Source organism: Heterodontus francisci, chromosome 3 (genome assembly GCF_036365525.1).
Source record: "Heterodontus francisci isolate sHetFra1 chromosome 3, sHetFra1.hap1, whole genome shotgun sequence".
In the NCBI taxonomy this organism is placed as follows: Eukaryota; Metazoa; Chordata; class Chondrichthyes; order Heterodontiformes; family Heterodontidae; genus Heterodontus; species Heterodontus francisci.
In genome coordinates, this window is record NC_090373.1 from 181,715,050 (window position 1) to 181,730,441 (window position 15,392).

The window sequence follows — 15,392 nt, forward strand, 5'->3', positions numbered from 1 at the left end:
AGGGGTTCAGATGGTTTATATATAGAATAACGGATACCCGGGAGTGATTACAGTCTGGAATCTAATCGAGGGGTTCAGATGGTTTATATATAGAATAACGGATACCCGGGACTGATTACAGACTGGAATCTAATCCAGGGGTTCAGATGGTTTATATACAGAATAATGGATACCCGGGAGTGATTCCAGATTGGAATCTTATCGAGGGGTTCAGATGGTTTATGTACAGAATAATGGATACCAGGGAGTGATTACAGACTGGAATCTAATGGAGGGTTTCAGATGGTTTATATGTAGAATAATGGATACCCGGGAGTGATTACAGACTGGAATCTAATCGAGGCGTTCAGATGGTTTATATATAGAATAACGGATACCCGGGAGTGATTACTGACTGGAATCTAATCGAGGGTTTCAGATGGTTTATATATAGAATAATGGATACCCGGGAGTGATTACAGTCTGGAATCTAATCGAGTGGTTCAGCTGGTTTATGTACAGAATAATGGATACCAGGGAGTGATTACAGACTGGAATCTAATGGAGGGTTTCAGATGGTTTATATGTAGAATAATGGATACCCGGGAGTGATTACAGACTGGAATCTAATCGAGGCGTTCAGATGGTTTATATATAGAATAACGGATACCCGGGAGTGATTACTGACTGGAATCTAATCGAGGGTTTCAGATGGTTTATATATAGAATAATGGATACCCGGGAGTGATTACAGACTGCAATCTAATCGAGGGGTTCTGATGGTTTATATATAGAATAACGGATACCCGGGAGTGATTACAGACTGCAATCTAATCGAGGGGTTCTGATGGTTTATATATAGAATAACGGATACCCGGGAGTGATTACAGTCTGGAATCTAATCGAGGGTTTCAGATGGTTTATATATAGAATAATGGATACCCGGGAGTGATTACAGTCTGGAATCTAATCGAGGGGTTCAGATGGTTTATATATAGAATAACGGATACCCGGGAGTAATTACAGTCTGGAATCTAATCGAGGGATTGAGATGGTTTATATCTCGAATAACGTATACCCGGGACTGATTACAGACTGGAATCTAATGCAGGGGTTCAGATGGTTTATATGCAGAATAATGTATACCCAGGAGTGATTACTGACTGGAATCTAATCGAGGGGTTCAGATGGTTTATCTATAGAATAACGGATACCCGGGAATGATTACAGACTGGAATCTAATCAAGGAGTTCAGATGGTTTATATTTAGAATACTGGATACCCGGGAGTGATTACAGACTGGAATCTAATCGAGGGGTTCAGATGGTTTATATGCAGAATAATGTATACCCAGGAGTGATTACTGACTGGAATCTAATCGTGGGGTTCAGATGGTTTATATGCAGAATAATGTATACCCAGGAGTGATTACTGACTGGAATCTAATCGAGGGGTTCAGATGGTTTATATATAGAATAACGGATACCCGGGAGTGATTACAGACTGGAATCTAATCGAGGGAGTTCAGATGGTTTTTATGCAGAATAATGTATACCCAGGAGTGATTACAGACTGGAATCTAATCGAGGGGTTCAGATGGTTTATATGCAGAATAATGTCTACCCAGGAGTGATTACTGACTGGAATCTAATCGAGGGGTTCAGATGGTTTATATATAGAATAATGGATACCCGGGAGTGATTACAGACTGGAATCTAATTGAGGGGTTCAGATGGTTTATATGCAGAATAATGTATTCCCAGGAGTGATTACAGACTGGAATCTAATCGAGGGCTCAGATGGTTTATATATAGAATAATGGATACCCGGGAGTGATCACAGACTGGAATCTAATCGAGGGGTTCAGATGGTTTATATATAGAATAATGGATACCCGGGAGTGATTACAGACTGGAATCTAATCGAGGGGTTCAGATCGTTTATATATAGAATAATGGATACCCAGGAGTGATTACAGTCTGGAATCTAATCGAGGGGTTCAGATGGTTTATATATAGAATAACGGATACCCGGGAGTGATTACAGACTGGAATCTAATCGAGGGGTTCAGATGGTTTATATATAGAATAACGGATACCCAGGAGTGATTACAGTCTGGAATCTAATCGAGGGGTTCAGATGGTTTATATATAGAATAATGGATACCCAGGAGTGATTACAGTCTGGAATCTAATCGAGGGGTTCAGATGGTTTATATATAGAATAACGGATACCCGGGAGTGATTACAGTCTGGAATCTAATCGAGGGGTTCAGATGGTTTATATATAGAATAACGGATACCCGGGACTGATTACAGACTGGAATCTAATCCAGGGGTTCAGATGGTTTATATACAGAATAATGGATACCCGGGAGTGATTCCAGATTGGAATCTTATCGAGGGGTTCAGATGGTTTATTTGTAGCATAATGGATACCTGGGGGTGATTACAGACTGGAATCTAATCGAGTGGTTCAGCTGGTTTATGTACAGAATAATGGATACCCGGGAGTGATTACAGACTGGAATCTAATCGAGGCGTTCAGATGGTTTATATATAGAATAACGGATACCCGGGAGTGATTACAGACTGGATTCTAATCGAGGGGTTCAGATGGTTTATATATAGAATAATGGATACCCGGGAGTGATTACAGACTGCAATCTAATCGAGGGGTTCTGATGGTTTATATATAGAATAACGGATACACGGGAGTGATTACAGTCTGGAATCTAATCGAGTGGTTCAGCTGGTTTATGTACAGAATAATGGATACCAGGGAGTGATTACAGACTGGAATCTAATGGAGGGTTTCAGATGGTTTATATGTAGAATAATGGATACCCGGGAGTGATTACAGACTGGAATCTAATCGAGGCGTTCAGATGGTTTATATATAGAATAACGGATACCCGGGAGTGATTACTGACTGGAATCTAATCGAGGGTTTCAGATGGTTTATATATAGAATAATGGATACCCGGGAGTGATTACAGACTGCAATCTAATCGAGGGGTTCTGATGGTTTATATATAGAATAACGGATACCCGGGAGTGATTACAGACTGCAATCTAATCGAGGGGTTCTGATGGTTTATATATAGAATAACGGATACCCGGGAGTGATTACAGTCTGGAATCTAATCGAGGGTTTCAGATGGTTTATATATAGAATAATGGATACCCGGGAGTGATTACAGTCTGGAATCTAATCGAGGGGTTCAGATGGTTTATATATAGAATAACGGATACCCGGGAGTAATTACAGTCTGGAATCTAATCGAGGGATTGAGATGGTTTATATCTCGAATAACGTATACCCGGGACTGATTACAGACTGGAATCTAATGCAGGGGTTCAGATGGTTTATATGCAGAATAATGTATACCCAGGAGTGATTACTGACTGGAATCTAATCGAGGGGTTCAGATGGTTTATCTATAGAATAACGGATACCCGGGAATGATTACAGACTGGAATCTAATCAAGGAGTTCAGATGGTTTATATTTAGAATACTGGATACCCGGGAGTGATTACAGACTGGAATCTAATCGAGGGGTTCAGATGGTTTATATGCAGAATAATGTATACCCAGGAGTGATTACTGACTGGAATCTAATCGTGGGGTTCAGATGGTTTATATGCAGAATAATGTATACCCAGGAGTGATTACTGACTGGAATCTAATCGAGGGGTTCAGATGGTTTATATATAGAATAACGGATACCCGGGAGTGATTACAGACTGGAATCTAATCGAGGGAGTTCAGATGGTTTTTATGCAGAATAATGTATACCCAGGAGTGATTACAGACTGGAATCTAATCGAGGGGTTCAGATGGTTTATATGCAGAATAATGTCTACCCAGGAGTGATTACTGACTGGAATCTAATCGAGGGGTTCAGATGGTTTATATATAGAATAATGGATACCCGGGAGTGATTACAGACTGGAATCTAATTGAGGGGTTCAGATGGTTTATATGCAGAATAATGTATTCCCAGGAGTGATTACAGACTGGAATCTAATCGAGGGCTCAGATGGTTTATATATAGAATAATGGATACCCGGGAGTGATCACAGACTGGAATCTAATCGAGGGGTTCAGATGGTTTATATATAGAATAATGGATACCCGGGAGTGATTACAGACTGGAATCTAATCGAGGGGTTCAGATCGTTTATATATAGAATAATGGATACCCAGGAGTGATTACAGTCTGGAATCTAATCGAGGGGTTCAGATGGTTTATATATAGAATAACGGATACCCGGGAGTGATTACAGACTGGAATCTAATCGAGGGGTTCAGATGGTTTATATATAGAATAACGGATACCCAGGAGTGATTACAGTCTGGAATCTAATCGAGGGGTTCAGATGGTTTATATATAGAATAATGGATACCCAGGAGTGATTACAGTCTGGAATCTAATCGAGGGGTTCAGATGGTTTATATATAGAATAACGGATACCCGGGAGTGATTACAGTCTGGAATCTAATCGAGGGGTTCAGATGGTTTATATATAGAATAACGGATACCCGGGACTGATTACAGACTGGAATCTAATCCAGGGGTTCAGATGGTTTATATACAGAATAATGGATACCCGGGAGTGATTCCAGATTGGAATCTTATCGAGGGGTTCAGATGGTTTATTTGTAGCATAATGGATACCTGGGGGTGATTACAGACTGGAATCTAATCGAGTGGTTCAGCTGGTTTATGTACAGAATAATGGATACCCGGGAGTGATTACAGACTGGAATCTAATCGAGGCGTTCAGATGGTTTATATATAGAATAACGGATACCCGGGAGTGATTACAGACTGGATTCTAATCGAGGGGTTCAGATGGTTTATATATAGAATAATGGATACCCGGGAGTGATTACAGACTGCAATCTAATCGAGGGGTTCTGATGGTTTATATATAGAATAACGGATACCCGGGAGTGATTACAGTCTGGAATCTAATCGAGGGTTTCAGATGGTTTATATATAGAATAATGGATACCCGGGAGTGATTACAGTCTGGAATCTAATCGAGGGGTTCAGATGGTTTATATATAGAATAACGGATACCCGGGAGTAATTACAGTCTGGAATCTAATCGAGGGATTGAGATGGTTTATATATAGAATAACGTATAACCGGGACTGATTACAGACTGGAATCTAATGCAGGGGTTCAGATGGTTTATATGCAGAATAATGTATACCCAGGAGTGATTACTGACTGGAATCTAATCGAGGGGTTCAGATGGTTTATCTATAGAATAACGGATACCCGGGAGTGATTACAGACTGGAATCTAATCGAGGGGTTCAGATGGTTTATATGCAGAATAATGTATACCCAGGAGTGATTACTGACTGGAATCTAATCGAGGGGTTCAGATGGTTTATATATAGAATAATGGATACCCGGGAGTGATTACAGACTGGAATCTAATCGAGGGGTTCAGATGGTTTATATATAGAATAATGGATACCCTGGAGTTATTGCAGACTGGAATCTAATCGAGGGGTTCACATGGTTTATATATAGAATAATGGATACCCGGGAGTGATTACAGACTGGAATCGAATTGAGGGGTTCAGCTTGTTTAGAAACAGAATAATGGATACCCGGGTGTGATTACAGACTGGAATCTAATCGAGGGGTTCAAATGGTTTATATACAGAATAATGGATGCCAGGGAGTGATTACTGACTGGAATCTAATCGAGGGGTTCAGATGGTTTATATATAGAATAATGGATACCCGGGAGTGATTACAGACTGGAATCGAATCGAGGGGTTCAGCTTGTTTAGAAACAGAATAATGGATACCCGGGAGTGATTACAGACTGGAATCTAATCAAGGGGTTCTGATGGTTTATATATAGAATAATGGATACCAGGGAGTGATGACTGACTGGAATCTAATCGAGGGCTCAGATGGTTTATTTATAGAATAATGGATACCCGGGAGTGATTACAGACTGGAATCTAATCGAGGGGTTCAGATGTTTTATATATAGAATAACGGATACCCGGGAGTGATTACAGTCTGGAATCTAATCGAGGGGTTCAGATGGTTTATATATAGAATAATAGATACCCGGGAGTGATTGCAGACTGGAATCTAATCGAGGGGCTCAGATGGTTTATATATAGAATAATGGATACCCGGGAGTGATTGCAGACTGGAATCTAATCGAGGGGTTCAGATGGTTTATATATAGAATAATGGATACCCGGGAGTGATTACAGACTGGAATCTAATCGAGGGGTTCAGATGGTTTATATATAGAATAATGGATACCCGGGAGTGATTACAGACTGGAATCGAATTTAGGGGTTCAGATGGTTTATATATAGAATAACGGATACCCGGTTTGATTACAGACTGGAATCTAATCGAGGGGTTCAGATGGTTTATATATAGAATAATGGATACCCGGGAGTGATTACAGACTGGAATCTAATTGAGGGGTTCAGATGGTTTATATGCAGAATAATGTATTCCCAGGAGTGATTACAGACTGGAATCTAATCGAGGGCTCAGATGGTTTATATATAGAATAATGGATACCCGGGAGTGATCACAGACTGGAATCTAATCGAGGGGTTCTGATGGTTTATATATAGAGTAATGGATACCCAGGAGTGATTACAGTCTGGAATCTAATCGAGGGGTTCAGATGGTTTATATATAGAATAACGGATACCCGGGAGTGATTACAGACTGGAATCTAATCGAGGGGTTCTGATGGTTTATATATAGAGTAATGGATACCCAGGAGTGATTACAGTCTGGAATCTAATCGAGGGTTTCAGATGGTTTATATATAGAATAATGGATACCCGGGAGTGATTACAGTCTGGAATCTAATCGAGGGGTTCAGATGGTTTATATATAGAATAACGGATACCCGGGAGTGATTACAGTCTGGAATCTAATCGAGGGGTTCAGATGGTTTATATATAGAATAACGGATACCCGGGACTGATTACAGACTGGAATCTAATCCAGGGGTTCAGATGGTTTATATACAGAATAATGGATACCCGGGAGTGATTCCAGATTGGAATCTTATCGAGGGGTTCAGATGGTTTATTTGTAGCATAATGGATACCAGGGAGTGATTACAGACTGGAATCTAATCGAGTGGTTCAGCTGGTTTATGTACAGAATAATGGATACCAGGGAGTGATTACAGACTGGAATCTAATGGAGGGTTTCAGATGGTTTATATGTAGAATAATGGATACCCGGGAGTGATTACAGACTGGAATCTAATCGAGGCGTTCAGATGGTTTATATATAGAATAACGGATACCCGGGAGTGATTACAGACTGGAATCTAATCGAGGGAGTTCAGATGGTTTTTATGCAGAATAATGTATACCCAGGAGTGATTACTGAGTGGAATCAAATCGAGGGGTTCAGATGGTTTATATATAGAATAATGGATACCCGGGAGTGATTACAGACTGGAATCTAATTGAGGGGTTCAGATGGTTTATATGCAGAATAATGTATTCCCAGGAGTGATTACAGACTGGAATCTAATCGAGGGCTCAGATGGTTTATATATAGAATAATGGATACCCGGGAGTGATCACAGACTGGAATCTAATCGAGGGGTTCAGATGGTTTATATATAGAATAACGGATACCCAGGAGTGATTACAGTCTGGAATCTAATCGAGGGTTTCAGATGGTTTATATATAGAATAATGGATACCCGGGAGTGATTACAGTCTGGAATCTAATCGAGGGGTTCAGATGGTTTATATATAGAATAACGGATACCCGGGAGTGATTACAGTCTGGAATCTAATCGAGGGGTTCAGATGGTTTATATATAGAATAACGGATACCCGGGACTGATTACAGACTGGAATCTAATCCAGGGGTTCAGATGGTTTATATACAGAATAATGGATACCCGGGAGTGATTCCAGATTGGAATCTTATCGAGGGGTTCAGATGGTTTATGTACAGAATAATGGATACCAGGGAGTGATTACAGACTGGAATCTAATGGAGGGTTTCAGATGGTTTATATGTAGAATAATGGATACCCGGGAGTGATTACAGACTGGAATCTAATCGAGGCGTTCAGATGGTTTATATATAGAATAACGGATACCCGGGAGTGATTACTGACTGGAATCTAATCGAGGGTTTCAGATGGTTTATATATAGAATAATGGATACCCGGGAGTGATTACAGTCTGGAATCTAATCGAGTGGTTCAGCTGGTTTATGTACAGAATAATGGATACCAGGGAGTGATTACAGACTGGAATCTAATGGAGGGTTTCAGATGGTTTATATGTAGAATAATGGATACCCGGGAGTGATTACAGACTGCAATCTAATCGAGGGGTTCTGATGGTTTATATATAGAATAACGGATACCCGGGAGTGATTACAGACTGCAATCTAATCGAGGGGTTCTGATGGTTTATATATAGAATAACGGATACCCGGGAGTGATTACAGTCTGGAATCTAATCGAGGGTTTCAGATGGTTTATATATAGAATAATGGATACCCGGGAGTGATTACAGTCTGGAATCTAATCGAGGGGTTCAGATGGTTTATATATAGAATAACGGATACCCGGGAGTAATTACAGTCTGGAATCTAATCGAGGGATTGAGATGGTTTATATATAGAATAACGTATACCCGGGACTGATTACAGACTGGAATCTAATGCAGGGGTTCAGATGGTTTATATGCAGAATAATGTATACCCAGGAGTGATTACTGACTGGAATCTAATCGAGGGGTTCAGATGGTTTATCTATAGAATAACGGATACCCGGGAATGATTACAGACTGGAATCTAATCAAGGAGTTCAGATGGTTTATATTTAGAATACTGGATACCCGGGAGTGATTACAGACTGGAATCTAATCGAGGGGTTCAGATGGTTTATATGCAGAATAATGTATACCCAGGAGTGATTACTGACTGGAATCTAATCGATGGGTTCAGATGGTTTATATGCAGAATAATGTATACCCAGGAGTGATTACTGACTGGAATCTAATCGAGGGGTTCAGATGGTTTATATATAGAATAACGGATACCCGGGAGTGATTACAGACTGGAATCTAATCGAGGGAGTTCAGATGGTTTTTATGCAGAATAATGTATACCCAGGAGTGATTACAGACTGGAATCTAATCGAGGGGTTCAGATGGTTTATATGCAGAATAATGTCTACCCAGGAGTGATTACTGACTGGAATCTAATCGAGGGGTTCAGATGGTTTATATATAGAATAATGGATACCCGGGAGTGATTACAGACTGGAATCTAATTGAGGGGTTCAGATGGTTTATATGCAGAATAATGTATTCCCAGGAGTGATTACAGACTGGAATCTAATCGAGGGCTCAGATGGTTTATATATAGAATAATGGATACCCGGGAGTGATCACAGACTGGAATCTAATCGAGGGGTTCAGATGGTTTATATATAGAATAATGGATACCCGGGAGTGATTACAGACTGGAATCTAATCGAGGGGTTCAGATCGTTTATATATAGAATAATGGATACCCAGGAGTGATTACAGTCTGGAATCTAATCGAGGGGTTCAGATGGTTTATATATAGAATAACGGATACCCGGGAGTGATTACAGACTGGAATCTAATCGAGGGGTTCAGATGGTTTATATATAGAATAACGGATACCCAGGAGTGATTACAGTCTGGAATCTAATCGAGGGGTTCAGATGGTTTATATATAGAATAATGGATACCCAGGAGTGATTACAGTCTGGAATCTAATCGAGGGGTTCAGATGGTTTATATATAGAATAACGGATACCCGGGAGTGATTACAGTCTGGAATCTAATCGAGGGGTTCAGATGGTTTATATATAGAATAACGGATACCCGGGACTGATTACAGACTGGAATCTAATCCAGGGGTTCAGATGGTTTATATACAGAATAATGGATACCCGGGAGTGATTCCAGATTGGAATCTTATCGAGGGGTTCAGATGGTTTATTTGTAGCATAATGGATACCTGGGGGTGATTACAGACTGGAATCTAATCGAGTGGTTCAGCTGGTTTATGTACAGAATAATGGATACCCGGGAGTGATTACAGACTGGAATCTAATCGAGGCGTTCAGATGGTTTATATATAGAATAACGGATACCCGGGAGTGATTACAGACTGGATTCTAATCGAGGGGTTCAGATGGTTTATATATAGAATAATGGATACCCGGGAGTGATTACAGACTGCAATCTAATCGAGGGGTTCTGATGGTTTATATATAGAATAACGGATACCCGGGAGTGATTACAGTCTGGAATCTAATCGAGGGTTTCAGATGGTTTATATATAGAATAATGGATACCCGGGAGTGATTACAGTCTGGAATCTAATCGAGGGGTTCAGATGGTTTATATATAGAATAACGGATACCCGGGAGTAATTACAGTCTGGAATCTAATCGAGGGATTGAGATGGTTTATATATAGAATAACGTATAACCGGGACTGATTACAGACTGGAATCTAATGCAGGGGTTCAGATGGTTTATATGCAGAATAATGTATACCCAGGAGTGATTACTGACTGGAATCTAATCGAGGGGTTCAGATGGTTTATATGCAGAATAATGTATACCCAGGAGTGATTACTGACTGGAATCTAATCGAGGGGTTCAGATGGTTTATATATAGAATAATGGATACCCGGGAGTGATTACAGACTGGAATCTAATCGAGGGGTTCAGATGGTTTATATGCAGAATAATGTATACCCAGGAGTGATTACTGACTGGAATCTAATCGAGGGGTTCAGATGGTTTATATATAGAATAATGGATACCCGGGAGTGATTACAGACTGGAATCTAATCGAGGGGTTCAGATGGTTTATATATAGAATAATGGATACCCTGGAGTTATTGCAGACTGGAATCTAATCGAGGGGTTCACATGGTTTATATATAGAATAATGGATACCCGGGAGTGATTACAGACTGGAATCGAATTGAGGGGTTCAGCTTGTTTAGAAACAGAATAATGGATACCCGGGTGTGATTAACAGACTGGAATCTAATCGAGGGGTTCAAATGGTTTATATACAGAATAATGGATGCCAGGGAGTGATTACTGACTGGATCTAATCGAGGGGTTCAGATGGTTTATATATAGAATAATGGATACCCGGGAGTGATTACAGACTGGAATCGAATCGAGGGGTTCAGCTTGTTTAGAAACAGAATAATGGATACCCGGGAGTGATTACAGACTGGAATCTAATCAAGGGGTTCTGATGGTTTATATATAGAATAATGGATACCAGGGAGTGATGACTGACTGGAATCTAATCGAGGGCTCAGATGGTTTATTTATAGAATAATGGATACCCGGGAGTGATTACAGACTGGAATCTAATCGAGGGGTTCAGATGTTTTATATATAGAATAACGGATACCCGGGAGTGATTACAGTCTGGAATCTAATCGAGGGGTTCAGATGGTTTATATATAGAATAATAGATACCCGGGAGTGATTGCAGACTGGAATCTAATCGAGGGGCTCAGATGGTTTATATATAGAATAATGGATACCCGGGAGTGATTGCAGACTGGAATCTAATCGAGGGGTTCAGATGGTTTATATATAGAATAATGGATACCCGGGAGTGATTATAGACTGGAATCGAATCGAGGGGTTCAGCTTGTTTAGAAACAGAATAATGGATACCCGGGAGTGATTACAGACTGGAATCTAATCGAGGGGTTCAGATGGTTTATATATAGAGTAACGGATACCCGTGATTGATTACAGTCTGGAATCTAATCGAGGGGTTCAGATGGTTTATATATAGAATAATGGAAACCCCGGAGTGATTACAGACTGGAATCTAATCGAGGGGTTCAGATGGTTTATATATAGAATAATGGATACCCGGGAGTGATTACAGACTGGAATCTAATCGAGGGGTTCAGATGGTTTATACACAGAATAATGGATACCCGGGAGTGATTACAGACTGGAATCTAATCGAGGGGTTCAGATGGTTTATATATAGAATAATGGATACCCGGGAGTGATTACAGACTGGAATCTAATCGAGGGGTTCAGATGGTTTATACACAGAATAATGGATACCCGGGAGTGATTACAGACTGGAATCTAATCGAGGGGTTCAGATGGTTTATATATAGAATAATGGATACCCGGGAGTGATTACAGACTGGAATCTAATCGAGGGGTTCAGATGGTTTATACACAGAATAATGGATACCCGGGAGTGATTACAGACTGGAATCTAATCGAGGGGTTCAGATGGTTTATACACAGAATAATGGATACCCGGGAGTGATTACAGACTGGAATCTAATCGAGGGGTTCAGATAATTTATATATAGAATAATGGAAACCCCGGAGTGATTACAGACTGGAATCTAATCGAGGGGTTCAGATGGTTTATATATAGAATAATGGATACCCGGGAGTGATTACAGACTGGAATCTAATCGAGGGGTTCAGATAATTTATATATAGAATAATGGAAACCCCGGAGTGATTACAGACTGGAATCTAATCGAGGGGTTCAGATGGTTTATACACAGAATAATGGATACCCGGGAGTGATTACAGACTGGAATCTAATCGAGGGGTTCAGATGGTTTATATATAGAATAATGGATACCCCGGAGTGATTACAGACTGGAATCTAATCGAGGGGTTCAGATGGTTTATATATAGAATAATGGATACCCGGGAGTGATTACAGACTGGAATCTAATCGAGGGGTTCAGATGGTTTATATGTAGAATAATGGAAACCCCGGAGTGATTACAGACTGGAATCTAATCGAGGGGTTCAGATGGTTTATATGTAGAATAATGGAAACCCCGGAGTGATTACAGACTGGAATCTAATCGAGGGGTTCAGATGGTTTATATATAGAATAATGGATACCCGGGAGTGATTACAGACTGGAATCTAATCGAGGGGTTCAGATGGTTTATACACAGAATAATGGATACCCGGGAGTGATTACAGATTGGAATCTAATCGAGGGGTTCAGATGGTTTATATACAGAATAATGGATCCCCGGGAGTGATTACAGACTGGAATCTAATCGAGGGGTTCAGATGGTTTATATATAGAATAATGGATCCCCGGGAGTGATTACAGACTGGAATCTAATCGAGGGGTTCAGATGGTTTATATATAGAATAATGGATACCCGGGAGTGATTACAGACTGGAATCTAATCGAGGGGTTCAGATGGTTTATATATAGAATAATGGATACCCGGGAGTGATTGCAGACTGGAATCAAATCGAGGGGTTCAGATGGTTTATATATAGAATAATGGATACCCGGGAGTGATTACAGACTGGAATCTAATCGAGGGGTTCAGATGGTTTATATATAGAATAATGGATACCCGGGAGTGATTACAGACTGGAATCTAATCGAGGGGTTCAGATGGTTTATATATAGAATAATGGATACCCGGGAGTGATTACAGACTGGAATCAAATCGAGGGGTTCAGATGGTTTATATATAGAATAATGGATACCCGGGAGTGATTACAGACTGGAATCTAATCGAGGGGTTCAGATGGTTTATACACAGAATAATGGATACCCGGGAGTGATTACAGACTGGAATCTAATCGAGGGGTTCAGATGGTTTATATATAGAATAATGGATACCCGGAAGTGATTACAGACTGGAATCTAATCGAGGGGTTCAGATGGTTTATACACAGAATAATGGATACCCGGGAGTGATTACAGACTGGAATCTAATCGAGGGGTTCAGATGGTTTATATATAGAATAATGGATACCCGGGAGTGATTACAGACTGGAATCTAATCGAGGGGTTCAGATGGTTTATACACAGAATAATGGATACCCGGGAGTGATTACAGACTGGAATCTAATCGAGGGGTTCAGATGGTTTATACACAGAATAATGGATACCCGGGAGTGATTACAGACTGGAATCTAATCGAGGGGTTCAGATAATTTATATATAGAATAATGGAAACCCCGGAGTGATTACAGACTGGAATCTAATCGAGGGGTTCAGATGGTTTATATATAGAATAATGGATACCCGGGAGTGATTACAGACTGGAATCTAATCGAGGGGTTCAGATAATTTATATATAGAATAATGGAAACCCCGGAGTGATTACAGACTGGAATCTAATCGAGGGGTTCAGATGGTTTATACACAGAATAATGGATACCCGGGAGTGATTACAGACTGGAATCTAATCGAGGGGTTCAGATGGTTTATATATAGAATAATGGATACCCGTGATTGATTACAGTCTGGAATCTAATCGAGGGGTTCAGATGGTTTATATATAGAATAATGGAAACCCCGGAGTGATTACAGACTGGAATCTAATCGAGGGGTTCAGATGGTTTATATATAGAATAATGGATACCCGGGAGTGATTACAGACTGGAATCTAATCGAGGGGTTCAGATGGTTTATATGTAGAATAATGGAAACCCCGGAGTGATTACAGACTGGAATCTAATCGAGGGGTTCAGATGGTTTATATGTAGAATAATGGAAACCCCGGAGTGATTACAGACTGGAATCTAATCGAGGGGTTCAGATGGTTTATATATAGAATAATGGATACCCGGGAGTGATTACAGACTGGAATCTAATCGAGGGGTTCAGATGGTTTATACACAGAATAATGGATACCCGGGAGTGATTACAGATTGGAATCTAATCGAGGGGTTCAGATGGTTTATATACAGAATAATGGATCCCCGGGAGTGATTACAGACTGGAATCTAATCGAGGGGTTCAGATGGTTTATATATAGAATAATGGATCCCCGGGAGTGATTACAGACTGGAATCTAATCGAGGGGTTCAGATGGTTTATATATAGAATAATGGATACCCGGGAGTGATTACAGACTGGAATCTAATCGAGGGGTTCAGATGGTTTATATATAGAATAATGGATACCCGGGAGTGATTGCAGACTGGAATCAAATCGAGGGGTTCAGATGGTTTATATATAGAATAATGGATACCCGGGAGTGATTACAGACTGGAATCTAATCGAGGGGTTCAGATGGTTTATATATAGAATAATGGATACCCGGGAGTGATTACAGACTGGAATCTAATCGAGGGGTTCAGATGGTTTATATATAGAATAATGGATACCCGGGAGTGATTACAGACTGGAATCAAATCGAGGGGTTCAGATGGTTTATATATAGAATAATGGATACCCGGGAGTGATTACAGACTGGAATCTAATCGAGGGGTTCAGATGGTTTATATATAGAATAATGGATACCCGGGAGTGATTACAGACTGGAATCAAATCGAGAGTTCAGATGGTTTATATATAGAATA